The following is a 25324-nucleotide window of genomic DNA, read 5'->3' as shown; positions in this document are numbered from 1 at the left end:
GTTTCCTCATCTCTAAAATAGGGATAATAATACCTCCCTCATAGGAAATTTTGTGAGGATTAAATGTGATAATATGAATAAAGCCATTGAACAATGTATTAGATTTTTTTTTAGGGCTGCCATAACATTATCTCAAACTGAGTGACTTAAAACATGGTAAATTTATTCTCTCACCACTCTGAGGCCAAGTCCAAAACGAAGGTATGTGCGGACAGCACTCCCTCCAGAGGCTCTCAGGGAGAGCCTTTCTTTGCCTCCTCCAGCTTTTGCTGGCTCCAAGTATTCCTTGGTTTGTGACTGAATAATGCCAATCTCTGTCTCTTTCTTGAAATGGCCTTCTCCTCAGTCTCCATCCCAAATCTCCCTCTGTCTTCCACTTTTAAGGACACTTGTCTTTGAATTTAGGACCCTCATGAAAATTCAGGATCATCTCATCTTGAGATCCTTAATTCAATCACACCTACAAAGACTTTTTTTTCCCCCAAATAAGGTCATATTCGCAGGTTCTGAGGAGTGAGACATAAACATATCTTTTTTTTTTTTTTGGGGGGGGGTCACAATTTAACCCAGTGCCTGGGAACAAACCCCTGCACCTTCTACCTCTATTGTCTTTGATTCAGACCATAAAATGTGGTCAATTCTGCAGTGATTAGCTCGGTAGTTCCCAATCCTGACTGTACATTAGAATCACCTGGAGTGTCTTTGAACCTCTCAGTACCCACCTGGGCTGCATTATAGACCAATTAAATCAGAATCTCTGAGAGTGGAACACAAAAATTGGTATGTTTTAAAGTTCCCTAGGTGATTCCAATGCACAGTCAAGGTTAGAAACTGTGGTATAAGGGCTCAATTGAAGGCCAGTCCATAGAGGGCCTGGGTTTTCTGGATTAAATAAGAATCATTGGGTTTTACCTGTTCAATGTACCAAGTCTTTTGGGGTATAGAAACAGAAATTTATTGTTTTATCAGCACACCTATGCAAATCATAGTCCTTGACTTCTGCACACCATTTTTGGTTGTGCTGTATGCTAACTCTCATTATCTGTAGCAGTGAAATTTAATAGAAGGATTTAAGGCAAGACTTGATAGGAAATTTAGGAGACAAGCTCTAATTGCAGTGAAATTGTTGATCCAAGAGGACTCTGTCTAGTGGGGCTTGATATGGATATAATATTTTGTTTCCAAATCTAAATCAAGCTAAGGTTCTGCGGCAGTATAAGAGGCCCTGTAGTGCTGGAAAAATTCTGACATTCCCAGGAATACCTTGCTAATAAAAACATCATACAATTCTTTTGCAGAAGGCTTTAGTGTGTTTATTAGAGTAGGTGATGTTTGTTGGGTTAGTCTGTCCAAGGTGTTGGCAAATTCTTTCAGTAGTTTTCTTTTAACACCGTTCCAGTCACTGACCTTCTGCATGGATTATAGGTTTCTTTTTGAAGCAAAACTCTAGAAGAGACTTGGGAAGGAAACTTGTTCTTGTGCCACCTGACTCAGGAGACCAGCATGTATCACAATCAAACACCACCACCATTAAAAGCTGCAGCACAATAGGTCCCTGCATGTTAGGTTCAAAGTACTTTTCTACTTGTCATGGCTATTCAGTCATCGAATGGCAGATCTTCAAGAGGTACCATTACTGATCCTTTCTCTCCTAATAGCCTCACCTTTGTCCCCTTTGAAAACATGATCCCAGAAACCAGCGTAAGACCTTCTTTTACCATAAATAATGTACAGTTGATAAAGCAGATGAGGATGCCCATCTGAGGGCCTCTTTCAAAATACAGTCTTAGGTCAAAGCAATAAAGCTCCAAATTATAACACTTGTGCATTAGCCTAATTTTGAGACATATTTTGAGATAACACAATGATGGGTCTAATGCTTTGAAATTAAACAACATCTGCCCACCCACTTTTCCTACATATTAGCCTAGACCCAGAGCAGGCATTGTCAGAGCATGCATAGAATGCACTGGTTATTAGCTATCCACATGCACTCCATCATCTACAGCTTAAGAATCTCCCAGGGTAAACTGGAATTAAGAGCACTGAAGTCCTCTTAGGAAAGGGATGTGGGTCCTGGGAGACTTGAGTCTTTTGAATGGGAAAAAGAGGTGGGAGCACACGATGACATATCTACAAATTACATCTTGGAGGAGATGGACTTCTCCTTCCAAGTGACACATTGAAAGGTCAGCAGATAACCTGCAAAATAATTCAGTTTATACCTACATGGATAGTAACACTATATTTTAAAAACAACAACAACAACAAGAATAAGAGAAGGAATGTCACGGAAGTCAGGATAAAGGTTACTGTAGTGAAGAAGGGGCAGTAGAGAACTTCCAAAGTGGAGCGACATCTTCTTTCTTAATCAGATGGTTACAAGTGAGTTTATTTTATTATTATTCTGTACACAGTAAATACTTACCTGTGTATGCTATATTCTGCAGTTTTTAAAAAGATAGCAGTGTTAAATTGAACTATAAAGTATAAAAAAGACAATTTTTTTCACTTATTTCCTATCTTTTATTTTGACAATGTGCTTGATTGGTACACTTATAAAACATTTGTTAAACGACAGTTCCATTAACATGTAATACTTTTTAAGACAAAAAGCTTTCATAATAATAAGGTAAATTCTTTTAAGGGGTGAGGACAGCGCAGAGCAAACAATGGCTGTGCTCATCAAAAATACTTCATTACCATCGCCATTCCTGAAAAAGGGAAATCCTGAGATAAGTGAAGTGGCAGTTCTGTTGACATAAAAGAAGTCATTAGAAGGGAGGGTTGGACAGGCAGAAAACTGCCATTTAGCTACTCTTCCCATCCTCTTTTCCAAGTGCTTTCCTGGGAATTTTTTCACTATTGGACTTTTTATTTTCTTGGCGGAATTTATATCTCCTCACCCAATGTTGCTGGTTTTCACCCCAATCATACCAGTAAAACCATTTGTGAAGTCAACTGGAAGATTTTTGACAGAAAGGGGGTGTGTGGATCTGGAAATGCTAGATGGGGCCCCTGCTTCTGACTCCTTGTCCCAATTCTTTTCTTTGGGAATTGCCTGAAGAAATGCCTCTGCCCGGGCTTGTTACATTTGTAAATGGATTTTTTTTTTTTCCATTGTGTATGGGAGTCTTGAGAACTTACTAATATTGAGAAAGGTAACAACAATTTAAACATTTTTTAAAGTTGATGCAAACAAATAGCCTTAAGAGTTAACGTTATTAACACATTTCTATTCCACTAATGTGGTATGAAAGTGACAGGGAGAATTTTCAATTATATTATTCCATGTTACCCTAAGCAATTTTGGAATGAACTCAAGAAAGGTAATGTTCTTTTTACTTTAGATAAAAGAAACCACTGGGATAAAAATGGAAGGGATGTATAGCTGTTACAAAAGAAAGGCATTTAAATCAAACAAGAATTTAATTGCCATTTCACAGTGCCTTGCTTTTGTTCCTAATTTTCTAATCCTGTTCTGTACTGTTCCTGATTTTCTAATTTTCTAAGCCGATAACGACCCACACGTACACATTCTGGTTTAACACCCCAGAAAGTCTAACTGCATTTATTCTTGTTTACTGGTTTTGGCAATTTTAGCCAATCTTATGATCTTTTGCAAAGTAACAATGTAGAGACAGTATGAATACTGATGGTAGATATTGAAACTGATCATTAAACCAGTCTTTTTGTGAGAGGGAATTTTGCAGCCCAGGCTCACAAGCTAACAACGCTTTCCTTGTTGTGAGATTATTTATTTACTCAGACCCCCACACATTTTCTGTTTTATCCTGGGGTTGGGCCAAGGCAGGCGTTGGGAAGCCTGTTCTTAAAGTCAGAGTACGAAATACTCAAAGGGATTCCTAAATTCAGCAATTACTCAACCACTGGTGCAGAGAAGGTAAGTTATTTAGAGTTGTTGATGCTTTAAATAAGCTGAGTGAAGGAAGCTCTTTCACACGGACAAAGCAGAGAATATTGGACCAAAGAGCCGAGCACACCCCTGCAGTGGCCTTCGCCCAGTCTACCATGGGGTGGCGCTCTAAGGCCCAGATTTGCCCACCCTCGTACTCCACGCGCTATTTCAAGCAGCAGAGAATAAACCTTCTCAAGCTTTCGTTCTTGTGTCTCTTTCTCATTGTACATGTAAAATATTTACATTAAAAACCCACTGACCGTCAGTACTGATGAAAATAACTAAGCAATTATAAATCGGTTGGACATTTGTATACTTAGCTCTCTCAAGTATGTTTATACAGCTGATGGAAATGAAGGTTTGGGATAAAAAGAATAGTAGCAGTATCATATAATTTCCAAGTTTGAATTAATTTTTTTCCTGAAAACATTTTAGGTTAAAAAAACCGCTCATATCTAAATTCCTAGAAATCCACTTTTAACCTTTTAATAAATTATGCCATATAGTACAATTTTAAAATTCAAAGACTCAAGGTAATTTAGTTATTAATGAAGTCAGAGTAACTGTATTTTTTTCATGATAAAGGAAGGAAGGTGAATAGATTTTCAATAAATGAAGATTTCAAGCTAGCACCTTTGTTTTAGTTTAGCACCCTGGACTATGCCCTGTTGAAAGCATTAAAGAAAGATGCAAAATCTTTAAATAAACTGCAAATTAATCTCCATTCCCCAAATAATTTCCATCATTTTTATTGTTTTACTGGGCAGATATATTGCTCTGTGTAAAGGGAAAAAAGAGAGCGCTCGATTTTCAAAGGGAAAGAAGCATAGAGGATAAGGTTCACAGCTACAAAAATACGTATGATTCATTTTAAAATGGAGCCTTAAAGACAGTGGTCTGGTCAACCATCAGCATCTTCCATTGCCAAGAAGAAAATATCCTCCCATATGAACCATATCTTCCATTTTTTATCTTATTCATTTTACTTAGTCTCATATCATGAGCACTTTCCCAAATTATTAAATGCTCTTAGAAAAATCTCATTATTCATGGCTCTATCATCATTTAAAAAATTTTGCTTATTACTCATTGAACAGGCTATTTTTAATTTTTCTAAACAATTGACTAATAAGTCCTTATAAATAAAATTGCTCAGGAGATATATGTACGTAAATTTTTGCCAAGCAACTGTCTTTAAATCTTTAAAGAAAGTTTTTATTTTAATGTAAAAAAATTTAATCTTAACTTTAAAAAGTTTTTTTAAAAAGAAACCATTCTTTATGTAGAAGTAGGTTAAATATATGCCTACATAATATAAAATTGATTATACAGACAAGCATTTTTTGTCTGGCGGGGAGGGTTGGTTGGAGAGGGTCAGGATTTTAAAATCCCAGTAAGAATAAACAGATACTATATCTACTTGGATTTTGAGATGCCATATTTCCAGAACTATTCATTAATATCTCATTAAGTTAGATTTATATACTCAACAAATCTGAAATAGTCAATCTAATTTACTATTTAAACGTTGATATTTTATATTTTTTTCTACACAAATATTTGGGTTTAAAAAGGAAACCAAGAGCTATGTTGGGAAAAACTTTGATGCCCGACCCTAAGAAAGTGTTACTCTTCACGAAGAAATAATAAATGTTTGAGGTGGCAGGTATCCCAGTTACCCAGATTTGATCATTTCACATTGTGTCCTTGTATCAAATATCACATGTACTCCATAAATTAATAAATAAGTTTAATTAAATTAATAAAAAATTTAAAAATGAGAAGTTTCATTCTTTTTGAGAGAATTATGTATTTAATGTTGTGCACTGAAAATGAGTTCCCAAAGTGAAGGCTGCTAAAGACATATGTCTATAATCTCAAAATAATAGGTGAAAACCTGAAGATATAAAGGGTTATGTTCGAAGATAGAGTTAAATATATGGTGTCTGCTTTGAAATTCTGTTTCTATATTTGGGCATGATCTTTTTCATAGATATGCAAGCATAGTCTCTTTTTCTTTTACTGTCTGTTTACACATGTCATAGTTGCAACTTCCTAGTGAAGAAAAATTTTTCCAGTTTTAAAAATTTGCAAGTATGAAAATAAAATTGTCACAGTGTGAAACTGGATTTTCAATGTAAAGCTGTTAAAACAAGAAAAAAACATACAGTTTAAGGCAGATATTTCAAAATTTGACTATTTTCCTTGAACCAAATTTCACTTTTTTTCCCTCCATTGTTGCTTAAATAATTTTTAACTGCATTCGGATAACAGCTTGGAAAAGTGAAATGTTATACCCACACATCAAAAAGGCATTCCTTCAATAGGACAATGTTTGTGTTCTGCCTTAGAAAGAACAAAACTCCTTTAAGGGAGAACTCTCCCTACTTAAACAATAAAGGCAAGAAAATGTTACATGCCCTTAGGGTTTTCCTTTCATTATCTTTACCGAAGGAAGACATACAAAGAGAAATTATCTAAACTTCCTTCTAGAAGGCAGTGACAATAGTGAAGTTTTTTTTTTTTTTTTTTTTTTTTTTTTTAATAGTATTCAGGCCAGATCCTAGTGCAGGTGGGTGTTTTCCAAACAGAATCTGCCTGGTGGAATGAGAAGCACCGTGGAAGTCAGATTCTCCTGCTTTCCATCTGTGGATGTCTGTCATTTGGGGACAATGACCAGCACTGTATTTTCTTAACCCAATATGGACAGAGTATGTGTTTGGATTGTATTGTGTGACATCCTCTTCTCTATCGAACAGGCCCAAGAGGGGAGGGGGTGGGGTCTGACTTTTTAAGGATGGTTCTAATGCGTTCAGCTGTTATCACACTTTGCTGATTGTAATCACTCGTTTTATGGTTTCTTTTCCAGCTGCTCCAAAAATTCATTGCAATGTCCTCTAGGTTTATTTTTAATATCCCATAATTCAAAGATCTAAGAAAGAAGAGTTGAAATAGAAATCCATGTGCTGATTCTCTCCCATTTTTTTTTTTTTCTCTCGGGGAGGAAGGGATTTAGGATTTGGACACATTCCTCAAAATCCTCTCTGCAGAAATGTGTTCTTTTCTGTAGGGAAGGAGCCAGCTTGGAGCACATTCACAGGCTTATTCAATTGATAGAGGAATTGGGAACCAATCCTATGTAAATATACAACATATTTTAAATTCAAAAAATTAATTCTTTCTTTGGAGCATTTATGTTTAAAATGTTTCCTTTTGGAGTGGTAGCAAAACAGTAGTACTCTATTGGCATTTTAGGATTTCCAGATTCCCTGAATAAAGTATTTGCTCTAAACTCTGTTGTCCTAAATTTATCTAGTAAAGGGTAAGAATGTATTACTCTTTAAACTACAGAACACTTTCATGCATGGGAAAACTAAAAGGCAAGGGGATCCCCCTATGTGCTGTCTCTGAAAATATCTTGACTTACGTTTTAAAATCAACTTATTTCAGGGGAAGTAGACCCTATCAGTTTTCTTTGTTTTCCCCATTCATTTAGTCCTCTGAAGAGCTAGATCTGAGAAATGATTCAGCTAGAATTATAGGTTGCCATTTCTTCATTTTCCACTACATAGCAGCGGCTCCTTTCAGTCATTTTTAAGTCCTTTAAAAGCCCATATGGGGAAGAGGGGGAGGGGACTGCCTGTAAATCATAAGGACCCAGTTTCTTGATTTCAGTGAAGGGTAGTTTTACTGTCCGCTGTCACCACAGCTGTCAGCAGGATGCCTTAAACATCCTAATTGTCACTAGGGATCAGATTGTTCCTTAACTAATTGTTTAGATCAGCTAATCTACATCCATCATCTGCAAAGGGCAGGCAGCCCCAGGCATCCTGTAATTTAGATAAAACTCCTTTTCTGGGTCTAAACACATTGTTTGGGTGACCAAGGGTCAGGTACCAAAAAGCCTACCTAGGGGTGGAACAAGAGTGGAGATTGTATACTGAGGACCCGGTGAGCCTCCAGGCTTACTAGCCCAGACCACCTGCATGTGTCCCACTCAAACAACTGTGAATCAGTAGAAGATTCCACGTCATTGATCGCAATATGCCAAGAACCCAAACAGAGAAGACAGCCAAGATCACTGCCTGAGTCAGCTTTTGTGTTTGCACTCATATGGGTTTTGAGGTACTCATTATGACACAAATGTGCTGGATATTTTTGAGCTATTGAAAGGTTTTCTTGAGTTAAGCTTCTAAAAACACATCAGCAGCAGTGATGTAGTATAAATTATATATGCAACACACACATTTCATGTAGAATGCAGTCTCCCTTCTAAGAACCTCTGTTTTAATAAGCTTTCTTTCTAAAACAATTGGTGAATTTGTTATTTTAGACTGTGGGGTAGCTTTCTTGCATTCATCTGCTCATTCTTCCATTCAATAAAAATTTATTTCAAACTCTCATGAGCTTGGCAAGAAGGTTTTCGTGCCTCAGGAATGTAATTCGTTTAGAAACAAGCCATCCCCTTACATTCATATCGTTCTTATCTCAAAATGCTTTCAAAATGACTAACGAATTGATTTAAAAGTAAAAGAATAAAAATAAATAAAAGCAAGCAGGCCTTGAACTGAACAGAAGTGAATAGGGGTAGAAAGACAAATGTATGATAAATGATAAACAAACAAACAAATACAGCCTTCCCAAAAGTGAAATTCAACCATCCATTAAGATAATTTAAGAAAAGGGGTTTGGGACTTTTAAAAAACAGAACTTTGGAAAACCCTCCACACTTATCTCACTCATTCAGATTTAGTGTAAATCCTATTAATTTTGCAGTAAAGAACCCTACTAATTTTGTTTAGGCTGGCCTTCCCCTCACTTACTTCAGTTTTTCTTTCAATATAATAGTATACCTATTAATACTTTATACAAGTACAGTGCTATGAAATGGTATTCTGGAAAAATAATAAAAGAACAATTGTTAAATCGTAGCCAGCATTTACTGTGGTTTACCTATTTAGCAGGTCTTATTGTAAGCATTTTACATATATTAATTCATTTAATTATCACAACCCTATGATGTAGGTAATTTTATTATCCCCACTTTGTGGGGAAATTGATTCGCAGAGAGGTTAATTTACACAAGATCACAGATTGTGCTGGTGAGACAGCAGAGAATAGCAGGCAAACTTGGGAAAACCTTTTAGAGGAATCAGATTCTGAAATGAGAATTAAAGGCTGGCAGGAGTGGGGATTTGTTGTCCCACAGAGGCAGATAGACAAGGAGCACAGACTTTAGATGCTGGCAGTTTCTGTAAAATTGGATTGGAAAGAAAATGGGCCCAGCCTGGGGCAGAAGAGGAATGAGAGCCATAGGGGTGATAGGGACGCCAGGGCAGCTACATAGCTGGCTATGGTCCAGCTTCTGACACTCAGAAATTTCATTTTGTCACTTTCACCTATTACAGCAACTAAAAGAACTTAGCAAATCTATAGACCTCTTTTCTTCCCTGCCCCGACTGCCATCATTTTTTACAGAATTTTCTTTTCTAGTTACAAAAGTAGTATGTATTTATTGTAGAAAATACAAAAAACATAAAACACACACATGCCCAGAGGAAAAGAGAAAATTAAAACATTTCTCATTCTACCTCCCAGAGAGAATAACTTGCAGCATTTTCCATGTATAATTTCAGACATTTTCCATGTATAATTTCAATTCCATGTATAATTTCCATGTATAATTTCCATGTATAATTTCCTTCCTTCCTTCCTTCCTTCCTTCCTTCCTTCCTTCCTTCCTTCCTTCCTTCCTTCCTTCCTTCCTTCCTTCCTTCCTTCTTTCCTTCCTTCCTTCTTTCCTTCCTTCTTCGTTTCTTCCCTTCCTCCCTCCCTCCCACTCTCCCTCCATTCTTCATTCTCTTCTTTTTTCTCCGTCTCTACCCCTTTCTTCCTCCCTCTCACCCTCCCTCCCTTCTTCCCTTCTAAACTGAAAGAGCACTTCTTACCAATGGTCATACTGAATGACAACAGAGTTAGAAATTTCAAAATAAGAAAATTGACTAAAATCTACATAGAACTTTGTCATTTCCTTCCCCTCCCCACAGCTTAGCTTGATGTAGTAAATATTTTTCATGTTTTTATATCACTGTCTTACTAATTTCATTAAATTAAATTAATTTATTTAACAGATCTGCTGCTGATAGTAGGTGGTTTCTTTCTCTTGTGTGAGATTATTTCCTTATAATTTCATGCAAACTCACTCATTAAATCATAATTTATTAACACATTAAATGATTTTTACATTGCTAAATGCTCTCCGTAGATGTACTATTTTATCCCTGTGGCAGCATAGAATGAAAAAGCCATTTCTCCACATCACACGGTAGAGGTACAGAAGTTTCTGACTTTTGACTTAGGAGCTTTCTCTGAAAGGCAAAGCTGTAACTCAGAGCAAACCCTAGTTACCTCTGAGTGCCACCAACAGGTGGCGATGGCTGCTACCAGGATGGAGGCATTTCACACTACGAATTAAAGTGGTCTTCTAGAAGTTAACCTTTACAAGGGATACATTTTATAAGTAAAAATGGTATTTCTTGTTTGAATTTCGGTTTGGTTATTAAAAACACTGAATGGTTTTTTGCATTTTCATCTGTGTGCTGCTTTTGCAAATTGTCTTCTCACTTATTTTGCCCAGTCTCTTTATACTGGGGTGTTCATCATTTTCATATTATTTATAAATTATCTTTATGGTCAGCACATGATGAGTACTATTTCAGGTTTTCATTTGTCTTTTAATTCATCGTTTTTAAAAACTTGAATAAGGAAGTTATACAGAAGTTTTAAATGTATATATAGCCATTTCTATTTTATTCCTTAAGATTTGTTTGTTTGCATGCTTAAAAGGGCTCTCTTTACCTCAAAATCAGACAAATATTCTTCTGCCTTTTCTTTTTTTTTAAAGTACTTAAGTTTTTGATACATCTGGTATTTATTTCAGTTTATGGTACGGGGGAGAAAATCAACATAATTTTTTTTTTCCAAAGAGATACCTGTTTCTGTACCATTTTTAATAATCCCACCTTTCTGTAAAGATTAGAGATATTACCTTAGCCTATAATAAAGCCTTATATCCACTGAAGCCTATTTCAGACCTTTCCATTCTATCCCACTGGAATATATTTAACTACTAGAGCCACCTGTTTCTGCAATATACACCTTAATATATTGTAGGGCTGGTCTACCTCAACATTTTTTCTATTTTGTGTTTACTCTTTTAAAATGTTGCATTGGATTTGATTTTCAAATTACTATGTTAACACACGTGTCTTACAGCAAATTAAACAGCAGAGCATGGTGTATATATAAAGTTAGTAACTTCTCTCTCTCCTTCTAGTACCATCACCAAGGCTTATAGTGTGGTGAATGCATTTTTACACTTTTTTCTGTGCTCTTATGAGCAAATAATAATAATAAATCATAGTAAGGAGAATATTTTTTACCATTGAAACTAAAAACAATTTTTTCACTTATAAAAGTATTTAAAACACATAAAACAAGGCAACATTTACTCTTTTTTCTCATTTTCTATTATGGTGGTGGCCCCTCCACTGTTACACCGTTGCTCTCTGAGCCAGTATTACTATCACTGGTTCCTTTCTCTGCCATACTGTCGACCCTCTCCTGCCCGCTCTTCTTGTCCTCAGGAGTAGACTTGCCTTCTTCACCATTCTGTTGGCTCTGTCGTTTCTTCAAGGTGTGTCTCCTCTGTCTCCATTGGAATGTTCTCATTGTGTTTCTTTTCCTTGCCTTTGTTGGCCACTTGCTCTTCCTCAGGAACGATGCTGCTCTCATTGCACTAAGCTTGCTCTGCCGCCTCCTTCTCCCTTTCCTCCTGCCTTTTGTGGGTCTGTTCCTCTGCCTGTGCAATCTCAGCTGCAATTTTCTCCAGATCCACTTCTACCTTCAGACCGCACAACCTTTTAAGTTCATTGTTAAATGAATCTGTGCTTTCCAGGAATTTCACCTTCTCCTGGTATCTTTCCTCTTTTGGAAGAAGTTCAACTTCTACTTTTCGCTGTTGAACCATTAAGGACTGGATCTATCATTTGAGGACCTGCATTCTAGCTGTTGTGACAACTGACTGAACCTCTGATACCACACCCTCACTAAGGATTTCACTGATGAGGCAGTGGTTTCTCTGGAAACGAGCGGTGGCTGTACCCTTCATTGAAAAGCCATCATCATAATCATCTGATCTTTAGCAGAGAAGGCTCATGTAAGGTTCTCCGAACAGTGAGACTGTTTGGGTCGACTTTCCTCCTCTAAAGCAGCTTCTGCAAGACTTTTTGCATTTATGTAAGCAAGGGACACGGGGAAATTATGATGGGCGTCCATAGATTCATTGTACTCTATCTTTTCTACTTCGTATTCGTTTAAATATTGTTTCTCTTCATTAGCGAGATCTTGCCACATGCCACCAATAATCTTGCCAATTTCCCACAACTATAGGTCAGTGTTGGAAGCCTTTACTTGGTCCCAGACCTTTCTGCTCTACCTCCTGTAGGGCATCAGCGGCTTATCTTGTGGCTTTGGGGGTTTTGGAATAGTAATACTGGAGGATGCCCTGACCCTGGGTGCCTGGGTTCCCTCCCAGCCTGTAGTTGTTGTAGGCAAGATGATGGTATGGATTGTATGTTGCAAACCCTGGTGGGCTGGGTATTTGTGTTGCAGAAGCTGGGGTGGGAGATGGGAAATAAGATGGTCTTTTTGGCATTTTGGAAGATTAAGTTCTCAGTTTCTTAAGAATGAATCTGAGACACCGTGGGTAGAAAAAGTGATCGCAGCTCTGGCTTCACTTTTCTTTGTCCCATGCACACCCCCAGTAACGAGAATATTTATCGAGTGCAAGACATTGTTCTAAGCACCCTACCTGAATGATTTCCTTTACTTTTTATAATAAACATATGAAGTAGATATTATTGTCCTCATCAATATGCAGATGAGCAAACTGAATCACTGGTAGTTTAAATAACCTACTCATGTCACATACTGTAGTAAGTTGTGGGACCCAGATTAAGTTCAAGAAGGCAGGTTTCAGAGCCTGAGCTTTGGAATGTGTCTGCTTATCTATCAAATGTTTTTGATGGACATTTAGGTTGTCCTTATTTCTTGACCACCCCCCAACAATGCTGCTGGTAGCATTTCTGTATACAAATTCTTTCATACTGGTAATTTTATTTCTGGCATATAGTTTCTCAGAAATGATATTGCTGGATCTTAGGGCACGTGATTTTATTTAATAGACACGACGAGATTAGTTTTCACAATGGATACACTAATGATTACTCACACATATGAAACGTTCTCAGAAATCCTCTTTTTGCTCTTTCTTCCATATTGAAGCCCCAACATGTGCCCAGTGTTATTCTCAGCACTGGGATGTGAAGGTGGTCACAGCAGATGTGGGTTCTGCTCTTAAGGGGCCACAGCTTTCACTCACACCAGATATCATTCTCTTTCTCCATTCTTCAGAAGCACCACAAGCAAACACAACAGAGAGCACCCCACAGGGAACAACTTAAAGATGAACACAAAATGACTAACTATTTTCGCAACCCGCCCTGTCCTTCCACGCCACTACCTACACAATCCTCCCTTCAAACGGACCATTCTCTCTCCTGAGTCAGTCCTCTGCCACATTTCCAGGACCTCTGATCTTACAAATCTCCAGGAAGGACTTTCCAAATGAAGGATAATTTACCTTTCTGTTTCCTGTCTTTCCTCTCAGTCCCCACCCAGGGAACCTCCTCTGACCAACAATAAGAACATCAGCAAGTGTAGACCATGGCCTGCCTTGCCTTGCCCTTCATTATTCCCTCCCCCCTCCCTCCCTCCCTTCCTTCCTTCCTTCCTTCTTTCCTTCCTTCTTCGTTTCTTCCCTTCCTCCCTCCCTCCCACTCTCCCTCCATTCTTCATTCTCTTCTTTTTTCTCCGTCTCTACCCCTTTCTTCCTCCCTCTCACCCTCCCTCCCTTCTTCCCTTCTAAACTGAAAGAGCACTTCTTACCAATGGTCATACTGAATATCTTCTAGTGATTCAGTTCAAGCAGCGATTTTTAAAGTTTTTTTTTTCTTCTCATTATATCAATTTGCATTGCCCAAGATTGTATTATAAGCTGGCACAGACTGGGATATGAAATGAGATCTCCTGATGCTTGTTCAGCTTCGTAATCTCAGAGTATCATATTTACTCTGACTTGGCTAATGGTCTTATTAACTAACGAAAACTAGTATATACTGTTCTTTTAACACAACAGAAAATGAGTAGATTTTATTTTTCCTTTCAAAGAATATGTAGATAAAGCCATTTTGCTGTACTTAATTTGGTGTGGTGGAGGGGTGTTGAGGGTAGGGAAGCTTATTTTCCATTAAGAATAGCCTGTCTATATAGACTGTACACATCCTCTAAGGCCCAGATCAAAGATCATTGTTTCTTTTTTTTATCTTTTATTTTATGTTCAGGGGTACATGTGCAGGTTTGTCACATAGGTAAGCTTGTCTCATGGGGGTATATTGTACAGATTATTTCATCACCTAGGTATTAAGCCTAGTTCTCATTAGTTATTTTTCCTGATCCTCTCCCTCCTGCTACCCTCCATCCTCCAATAGGTACCGGTGTGTGTTGTTCTCTTTTATGTGCCCATGTGTTCTCATCATTTAGCTCCAACTTATAAGTGAGAACATGTGGTATTTGGTTTTCTGTTCCTGCATTAGTTTGCTAAGGATTATGGTCTCCAGGTACACTCATGTCTCTGCAAAGATATGATCTTGTTCCATTAATGGCTGCATAGTATTCCATGTTGTATATGTATCACAGTTTTTTTTTTTTTTTTTTTTAATCCAGTCTGTCACTGATGGCCATTTAGGTTGATTCCATGTCTTTGCTGTTGTGAATAAATGACTCATCCTATTCTATGGAATGATTCTCTATTCTTCCATTTCTATGAAGCCTTTTATTCCTCCTTTAGTTCAGTTGTTTGGCCTCCTGCAGGCCTATCTCTCATAATTATTTCTTTTATTTTGGTTCTTGCCACAAAGTGTAAATTATCTTTTGATTTATCTCTCTCCCTCCTCCCAGCTATCTGAGGGCAGGAACATTTCTCAATCATCTTTGAACCCTAGAACCTACAATACAACAAATGTTTTTTTTCTGAGTGAATGGTGGATGGATGCATAGATTAATGCCTATTATTTTCCCTAACCACCCCATAAAGCTAACTTTGTTGATAGTAAAATGGAACAGCTACAATTGAATTCTATATGTTTGTTTATTACATCACTTCAAAGCATAAAGAATGTGCTAAAATAAATTAGTGCACTTAATAAGCTAGCCAGCTGCACATCTTTTCACTGTCCTATCAACAGGAAAATCCATTATGTCCATCCCACCTGAGATATTATATCCCTGCATCATTGGTTCAGACAGTATGATTCGGTTGAGACTTCTCAATGCTTTTGTTATGAGGAGTCTTCTCCAGGCACTGCTGATTTGAACGGACTAATCCTTGAAAGAAATTGGACTAAGTCTTGCAAAAAATAATGGATAGTCTTGAAAAAAAATATTTACCTGGAGAATGACTTTTCTCTGCTATACAATGCAAGGAAGTAAGTGTACTGTAATCTCAGCACTTGCAGTATTTTCATCACGTATGATATTTCTACTTGTTTCATCTCCTCTTTATCCTCAGAGAGACAGTGCTGCTTAGTGTTTAAGACCGAGAATTCACAAGCGTCCAGGACTGCTGGGTTTAAATCCCAGCTTACTATCTTTGGAAAGACATTTTACCCAACTGGCTAAGTTGCACAATTTCAGGGAGTTCCCTTCACAAAGAACACAACATAGGATGATGCACGTAGAGCATTGTAGACCACTTAAACTTAGCAAGTAACATTCATTAAATAAGCAAATGTTAACACTATTGTCTTCCTAGCACCCCTATTAGTAGACATTTTTAGCATCGTCTCAAAGATGGATATATTATGTTGCAAAGAGGTTAAGTGTCTTGTTCACAGTTAAACAGAAGTCATAAATGGGCTGCTGACTTCCCAATCTCCAGACTCCTAGGCTGAGGCATTTATTTCCACCTTAATTATTATTAGCACCCCCCTCTCCAACAATGTGTGACATGTTTTATTTTATTGTTGTTTTTGTTTGTTCATTTTCAATTTTCCCAGATGTGGTTTTAAAAACTGGGCATGGGATAGGAATTTGCAATGACCCAAACCAAAATAAAATCAGCTGCTACTACCACAGCAAAATACTAATTTGGGATCCTGTTGCTGGTTACTACTATATTCAATATTAAACTGTCCTAGCTCCCAGTTACCAACCTCACCCCCCTTCCACATACCTTGCTCAATGCCTTATGTTGTCACTAGATTATAAGTCCCTTGAGGACAGGGACTGTACCTTATTAATCTTTGAATCCCACCCAAGGATTTACATAGTGTTTCATATATAGTAGATGCTCAATAATGTTTGCTATATAAAATAAATAGGAGCTTATTATCTTAAAAAAATCTACAATTCCATTATTTCCTGCTCTCAATTTAAGGATAGAGTCTGTCTGACTCTATAAAGTGGGCATTTTCATGATAAGGTAGTATTTGCGGATCAAACCAGAACTCAGGACTAAGAAACTCAATCAAAACCGCTCAACTATATGGAAACTGAACAACCCACTCCTGAATAACTACTGGGTACATAACGAAATGAAGGCAGAAATAAAGATGTTCTTTCAAACCAATGAGAACAAAGATACAACATACCAGAATCTCTGGGACACATTTAAAGCAGTGTGTAGAGGGAAATTTATAGCACTAAATGCCCACAAGAGAAAGCAGGAAAGATCTAAAATTGACACCCTAACATCACAATTAAAAGAACTAGAGAAGCAAGGGCAAACACATTCAAAAGCTAGCAGAATGCAAGAAATAACTAAGATCAGAGGAGAATTGAAGGAGATAGAGACACAAAAAACCCTCCAAAAAAACCAATGAATCCAGGAGCTGGTTTTTTGAAAGGATCAACAAAGTTGATAGACTGCTAGCAAGACTAATAAAGAAGAAAAGAGAGAAGAACCAAATAGACACAATAAAAAACGATAAAGGGGGTATCACCACCGACCCCACAGAAATACAAACTACCATCAGAGAATACTATAAACATCTCTATGCAATAAAACTAGAAAACCTAGAAGAAATGGATAATTTCCTGGATACTTACACTCTCCCAAGACTAAACCAGGAAGAAGCTGAATCCCTGAATAGACCAATAGCAGGCTCTGAAATTGAGGCCATAATTAATAGCCTACCAACCAAAAACAGTCCAGGACCAGATGGATTCACAAGCAAATTCTACCAGAGGTACAAGGAGGAGTTGGTACCATTCCTTCTGAAACTATTCCAATCAACAGAAAAACAGGGAATCCTCCATAACTCATTTTATGAGGCCAACATCATCCTGATACCAAAGTCTGACAGAGATATAACAATAAAAGGGAATTTTAGACCAATATCCCTGATGAACATCAATGCAAAAATCCTCAATAAAACACTGGCAAACCGAATCCAGCAGCACATCAAAAAGCTTATCCACCATGGTCAAGTGGGTTTCTTCCCTGGGATGCAAGGCTGGTTCAACATATGCAAATCAATAAACATAATCCAGCATATAAACAGAACCAAAGACAAAAACCACATGATTATCTCAATAGATGCAGAAAAGGCCTTTGACAAAATTCAACAGCCCTTCATGCTAAAAACTCTCAATAAATTTGGTATTGATGGAACGTATCTCAAAATAATAAGAACTATTTATGACAAACCCAGAGCCAAAATCATACTGAATGGGCAAAAACTGGAAGCATTCCTTTTGAAAACTGGCACAAGACAGGGATGCCCTCTCTCACCACTCCTATTCAACATAGTGTTGGAAGTTCTGGCTAGGGCAATCAGGCAAGAGGAAGAAATAAAGGGTATTCAGTTAGGAAAGGAAGAAGTCAAATTGTCCCTGTTTGCAGATGACATGATTGTATATTTAGAAAAACCCCATTGTCTCAGCCCAAAATCTCCTTAAGCTGATAAGCAAGTTCAGCAAAGTCTCAGGATACAAAATCAATGTGCAAAAATCACAAGCATTCTTAGACACCAGTAACAGACAAACAGAGAGCCAAATCATGAATGAACTCCCATTCACAATTGCTTCAAGAGAATAAAATACCTAGGAATCCAACTTACCAGGGATGTAAAGGACCTCTTCAAGGAGAACTACAAACCACTGTTCAGTGAAATAAAAGAGGACACAAACAAATGGAAGAACATACCACGCTCATGAATAGGAAGAATCAATATTGTGAAAATGGCCATACTGCCCAAGGTAATTTATAGATTCAATGCCATTCCCATTAAGCTACCAATGACTTTCTTCACAGAATTGGAAAAAACCGCTTTAAAGTTCATATGGAACCAAAAAAGACCCTGCATTGCCAAGACAATTCTAAGCGAAAGGAACAAAGCTGGAGGCATCATGCTACCTGACTTCAAACTACACTACAAGGCTACAGTAACCAAAACAGCATGGTACTGGTACCAAAACAGAGATATAGACCAATGGAACAGAACAGAACCCTCAGAAATAATACCACACATCTACAGCCATCTGATCTTTGACAAACCTGAGAGAAACAAGAAATGGGGAAAGGATTCCCTATTTAATAAAGGGTGCTGGGAAAATTGGCTAGCCATAAGTAGAAAGCTGAAACTGGATCCTTTCCTTACTCCTTATACGAAAATTAATTCAGGATGGATTAGAGACTTAAATGTTAGACCTAAAACCAGAAAAACCCTAGAAGAAATCCTAAGCAATACCATTCAGGACATAGGCATGGGCAAGGACTTCATGTCTAAAACACCAAAAGCAACGGCAACAAAAGCCTAAATTGACAAATGGGATCGAATTAAACTAAAGAGCTCCTGCACAGCAATAGAAACTACTATCAGAGTGAACAGGCAACCTACAGAATGGGAGAAAATGTTTGCAATCTACTCATCTGACAAAGGACTAATATCCAGAACCTATAAAGAACTCAAACAAATTTACAAGAAAAAAACAACCCCGTCAAAAAGTGGTCAAAGGATATGAACAGACAATTCTCAAAAGAAGACATTCATACAGCCAACAGACACATGAAAAAATGCCCATCATCACTCGCCATCAGAGAAATGCAAATCAAAACCACAATGAGATACCATCTCACACCAGTTAGAATGGCAATCATTAAAAAATCAGGAAACAACACGTGCTGGAGAAGATGTGGAGAAATAGGAACACTTTTACACTGTTGGTGGGACTGTCAACTAGTTCAACCATTGTGGAAAACAGTGTGGTGGTTCCTCAAGGATCTAGAACTAGAAATACCATTTGAAGCAGCCATCCCACTACTGGGGATATACCCAAAGGATTATAAGTCATGCTGCTATAAAGACACATGCACACGTATGTTTATTGTGGCACTATTCACAATAGCAAAGACTTGGAATCAACCCAAATGTCCATCAGTGACAGACTGGATTAAGAAAATGTGGCACATATACACCATGGAATACTATGCAACATTAAAAAAGGATGAGTTTGTGCCCTTTGTAGGGACATGGATGCAGCTGGAAACCATCATTCTCAGCAAACTATCATAAGAACAGAAAACCAAATACTGCATATTCTCACTCATAGGTGGGAACTGAACAATGAGATCCCTAGGACACAGGAAGGGGATCATCACACACCAGTTCCAATTGTGGGGAGAGGCGGGGGTAAGGGATAGCATTAGGAGATATACCTAATGTAAATGACGAGTTAATGGGTGCAGCACACCAACATGGCACATGTATACATATGTAACAAACCTGCATGTTGTGCACATGTACCCTAGAACTTAAAGTATAATAAAATAAACAAATAAATAAAGGTTTATCTTCCAATGTTAAAAAAAGAGGCAAAATAAATCTTATATTTGAAATTAAAAATTCTTATCCTTCTTAAGAATATTATGCATACATTAAAATGCCCAAATGCATTGAGTTATTTCTGATAGCTGCTTTTATGAATGCATTTATGACTACAAAAGGTTTGCATGTTTCCTCTTTTTATATCAACGTGCTGCCCATGCAAGTCAGTAGACATTATCTTTAGGCAATCATTGATTCTTGCAATTTCTCTTTAATGCTAAATCCTACAAGCTGTTGGAAATAAATAATCATGTCTATTTCTTGGCATGAAAATGTCAATTTCACCAAACATTCAATTTTACTTCTACTAATAGCAGATTTTCTTTGTGAGTAGAAAGGTAGCTTCCCTGTCTTCTCAACTTCAGCTGCATCCCAGCTGTGTTTATTAAACAGAGATTTTGTATTGTCTGGCCTTTTGTTTTCTGTTCTATCATTTTTCCCATCTGGCTTTCCCCATATATCCTAGAGAACATATCCATATTTTTACCGACAGTAGTGTGTGTGTGTTTGTGTGTGAGTGTGTGTGTGTATACACTACATACACACACACAGAGATATATGTATGTATGTATCTTTCCCTGGTGATAGCAGTTAACATTCCTTTAAAAGCTTACATTTCACCTCCGTTCCCCTGTTCACATCTCAACTATGTGAAATTGGGTGATTTAAAACAATTCTAGCAGTTTCTCACTCAAATATAATTTCTTATGACTTGTGAGGGTTTTGAATTCTTGGCAACCATTTTCTATGCCACTAAGAGTCCCTGTAAAGGAAGGATTGTTAAGAATTACAAGCACAGAGGCAGTGCCTTAAAGAACAAAGAAGATGTATTTTACTTCAAGAAGAATAAAATGGATGTTCACAGTCACTTGCCAAGATTTTCCTCTTTTCCCAGGTGGAAATAGGATGGCAGTGGAGAAAATATACCCCAACATTTGAGGAGAAATGCAGCCCAGGAGTTTTCCTGGGTTGGGCATTCTTTTCTTTAGAAATGCAAAGATATTCATTTCCTAATTTTTCTGCCACTGTCATTAATGTTTGGAATCCTACTTTCTTTTAAGTTTCTACAATTGGGAGGATAAATCACATTCTTTCTTTGTATATCATCCTGAAAGCCAAGTTTAGTCAAAGCTAAAGAAAGAACTTTGATTCATTTGTGCAAACAAGATAGGTTTACACAAAATACTTCATGGAATTTAAAAATTATTGGTTTATCTCTCATTTATCAGAATTATACAATCTTTCTTTAAAAGTTGTTGCATAGAAAATGGCCATGTGTTTGTGAAAAGTTACATGAACAAATGTATTCAAAAAATAACTATTAATTCTAAATTTAATCATATAATTTGTTTTTATTCTTACATTTCAAATCACATAAAATAGTAGTGGTCCCTTAGTGTAGTGGTTAAGAGACTGAAAGCAGACAGTCTAGGTTCAAATCCTAGTCCTGCCACTTTTTAGTTGCTTCGTTTTGGACAAATTATTCAACCTTTCTGTGTCTCATGTTCCCTTTCTGAAAAAGAGGCTACTAACAGTCCCTCCCCTACAGGGTTGATTTAAGGATTAAATCAGTTAACCCAGGTTAATATCTTAGAACAATGGCTTACACAGAGTAATTTTCTGTCATTGTACGTTGCTATTAGTAGTCATTGGTAGTTACACTTGTGATTTTCTGTCATTGTACATTGCTATTAGTAGTCATTGGTAGTTACACTTATAGCATTTATCAATCTGGTTGCATGGATTATATAGGTCAAGGGTTAATATATATGTATATATGTACATATGTGTGTGTATGTATGTGTGTGTATATATGTATATATCCGGCAAAAGAAAATGTCTTTTCTGATCCAAGATGCATTTACTGAATACCGACTATGTGTTCGTCACTATGAGACAGAGAGACAAGTAACTATTTTATTTAGAAATTAAAACAAGCTTTAGGTAGTTACAGATTTCCTAAATAATAGCAAATAAGGAAATAAAAATCCAAGAAGCAGAGCAAATGATAAAAATGTGTCTTTGTACACTTCTTAAAAGAAGATATTTATGTGGCCAAGAAGCATGTAAAAAAGCTCATCATCATTGATCATTAGAGAAATGCAAATCAAAACCACAATGAGATACCATCTCACACCAGTTAGAATGGCGATCATTAAAAAGTGAGGAAACAACAGATGTTGGAGAGGATGTGGAAAAATAGGAACGCTTTTACACTATTGTTGGGAGTGTAAATTAGTTCAATCATTGTGGAAGACAGTGTGGAGATTCCTCAAGGATCCAGAACTAGTAATACCATTTGACCCAGTAATCCCATTACTGGGTATATACCCAAGGGATTATGAATCATTCTGCTATAAAGACACAAAGACACAATGTCAAAAGACATTCATACAGCCAACAGACACATGAAAAAATGCCCATCATCACTCGCCATCATTACAAAATCAGGAAATGTTTATTGTGTTTATTGTGGCACTATTTTCAATAGCAAAGACTTGGAACCAACCCAAATGCCCATCAATGATAGACTAGATAAAGCAAATGTGGCACATATACACCATGGAATACTATGCAGCCATAAAAAATAATGAGTTCGTGTCCTTTGCAGGGACATGGATGAAGCCAGAAGCCATCATTCTCAGCAAACTAACACAGGAACAGAAAACCAAACACAACTTGTTCTTACTCATAAGTGAGAGTTGAATAATGAGAACACATGGACGCCACGGCCTGTCGGGGGTGGGGGCCAAGGGGAGGGAGAGCATTAGGACAAATACCTAATGCATGTGGGGCTTAAAACATAGATGATGGGTTGACAGGTGCAACAAACTACCATGGCACACATATAGCTATGTAACAAACCTGCACATTCTGTACACATATCCCCAAACTTAAAGTAAAATTAAAAAAGGAAAAAAATGTGTCTTTGTAGTCCAAAAACAAGAAAGCAACTAAATTTTCCTGAAGAGTGAAAGAAATGAAACAAATATTGTGCTCATAACACTGTCATTGGTTAGGCTAACAATATGAGCAAAAGCAGCACTTTAATTGGTAATAGGAGAGGTGAGCTATTTTCAAGAAAGGCAAAAAGGCAAAGAAATGGAAAAATATTCAGCAGAGAATTTTTTTTTTTTGGGAAAAAGGACTCTGGAGATGGAGAGCTTCATTTGGACAGCCTTCATTGGCTTGAGTTTAGAACTCTTCCTGCCATCTTTGACATATTTCAGTTTTAACTGTCAGCCCTAAGCACTGCCCCTCTTGGTAGAGGACTCTCCCTGACTCACCCATGCCTGTCTTTTAAGGAGAGCGACATCCCTAATGGAGTAGAAGCAGGGCTGCTAGTAGGTGGGCTTGCTAATAGAAACTACCGTTTAGTGAGCAGAGTAGCAGAAAGCCAGCAGCAAAGAGAAGAGAAAGCAGCTTCCTTGGTTATAGAGAAGTGCTGTGGGGTCCCATTTCAGGTTTCCATTTGTTCATCTCTTTGTACCATATCATTCGCATTTGTTGAGTCTCAGTTTTCTCATATGTAAGATGTATATATTTAATCAAGAATCCTAAACTATTCAGCATTCCCATTTCTGAAAATCTATCTTTAGAAAACCAATTATCACATCAATGGCTGGTCTCTAGTCACTAAGGAAAGTCTAAGTATCTTCTGTTCATTTATGATAGAAATAATAATTGAATGCTGGCTGGCTCCCAAGAATGTTACCAGAACTCTCAGTGGAGAAGAGAAAGCTTAGTTTATTGCTAACCATGTTAGGATAGCACTTTCTAAGGCTCACTAGCATCTCAAAGAGGAGACGGAGTTTCCCTCTGTCACCCAGGCTGGAGTGCAGTGGCATGACATCAGCCCACTGCAATCTCCACCTCCTGGGTTCAAGCAATTCTCCTAACTCAGCCCACTGAGTAGCTGGGATTACAGGCGCCTGTCATGATGCCTGGCTAATTTTTGTATTTTTAGTAGAGACGGTGTTTTGCCGTGTTGGCCAGGCTGGTCTCAAACTCTGACCTCAAGTGATCCACCCACCTCAGCCTCCCAAAGTGCTGGGATTACAGGTGTGAGACACTGTGCCTGGCCAAAGTTAAAATCTTTATAAACTTTTTGAAGTCAGATTTAAGATGGAGCTTTCAGTGTGGGAGGTGGAGGTTTGTTAGTACTGGATATGGATTATAATATGGGCTTGGTGGATAGAGCAAGGAGAGGATTTTGAACCAAGAGGTTCAAACTGACAATTTGCCAGTCTTCCAGAGGTTTCTTACTGGAGCTATCATCATAGACTCTTGATTCAATACCTACCTCTTCCTCTCAATGGCTGACCTGATTTTCTACTGTACTGGGACCAGGTCATCACTAGGCATATGTTCTTTAAATATTTTTTTCTTCAACAGAAAGTCCTTAATTTCATCTATTCTTTCCTCTGCTCTTAGAGAAAAAATGCATTCCTCCTTTTAAAACCTTATCTATACTATAGTCTTATTCTTGTCCTCATAGCCATTCATCTATTACTTATCAATTCTTATCATTCATCTATTACTTATCAGATATCAAGTAATAGCCATTCATCTATTTTTTATCAGTTTTTCCTCACATGCTAACCATCTCATTTCTCACTGATTCCTTTCCCTTGGCCCTCAAACATAATTATGTGTCTTTAAACACAAAATAATATCTACTAGGTCTGTGGGCTTCTAGCCATGGTTTCCTGTTCTTTCTCTTCTGTATGGGTTTCTATCCCTTGCTTCCTTGACAACTCCTGACAGACCAGAAAAAAGCAGTCTCTCTTGACCCCCAAATCCCTCTGAACATATCATCCTCTCACTCCTTATTTCTTCTGTTCTCCACCAAGACCATAGAAAATATAGCAAATGCTACTTGTCTCCACTTTCTCATTCCCATTTACTTTTCATTTCATTGTAATCTAGCTGCCTTGGAAAGGCTACAAATGATTTTCCAAGTGCCAATTTCAAGGGATAATTTAAATTCCTAATCTTTGTGACATTTGATACTGGTGATTACTCCCTTTTCATTGAAAAGCACATTTCTTTAGCTTCTGACATTACCCCCTCTTAGTTCTGACTTCTAAAATCTCTTTCTCTCTCAGATTGATTCTTCCTCCCACATCTGTTCTTTAACTGTTACTGTTGTTTGAACTTTTGTCCTTGTTTCCTTTTATCATACTATCTGGTCCCAGAGTAACTTCATCCCTAGGCATGACTTCCATTATCATGTATCTGTGAATAATCCCCTAAATCTAAAGTTTCAAGCATGGCCCTCTCCTTAGTTTCTAACACTGAAAAACTCAGTTATCTTGGATCTAAAGTGTTATTTCCAAAGTGAATTTATTATCTTTTTACTGAAAGTTCTTCCTTCTCTTCTATCCTTGGCTGTATT

At 37.4% G+C, this 25324-nt stretch overlaps 1 long non-coding RNA gene and 1 pseudogene across 1 annotated transcript in view; both read right to left on the bottom strand.

Moving 5' to 3' along the window:
- Positions 1-2502: 2502 nt before the first annotated feature.
- LOC140713258 (uncharacterized) overlaps positions 2503-25324 on the bottom strand; it is a 57800-nt gene continuing 34978 nt past the window's right edge. Inside the window, exon 5 of the long non-coding RNA XR_012095149.1 lies at positions 2503-2714. This is a non-coding gene — a long non-coding RNA (uncharacterized lncRNA). The remainder of the gene's footprint in view (positions 2715-25324) is intronic.
- On the bottom strand, positions 11408-12753 carry LOC103240028 (SWI/SNF-related matrix-associated actin-dependent regulator of chromatin subfamily E member 1 pseudogene; annotated as a pseudogene).

This window comes from Chlorocebus sabaeus, chromosome 13 (assembly GCF_047675955.1).
Source record: "Chlorocebus sabaeus isolate Y175 chromosome 13, mChlSab1.0.hap1, whole genome shotgun sequence".
Classification (NCBI taxonomy): Eukaryota; Metazoa; Chordata; class Mammalia; order Primates; family Cercopithecidae; genus Chlorocebus; species Chlorocebus sabaeus.
The sequence above is the reverse complement of the archived record's forward strand: the minus strand, read 5'-3'. Positions and strand labels throughout refer to the sequence as shown.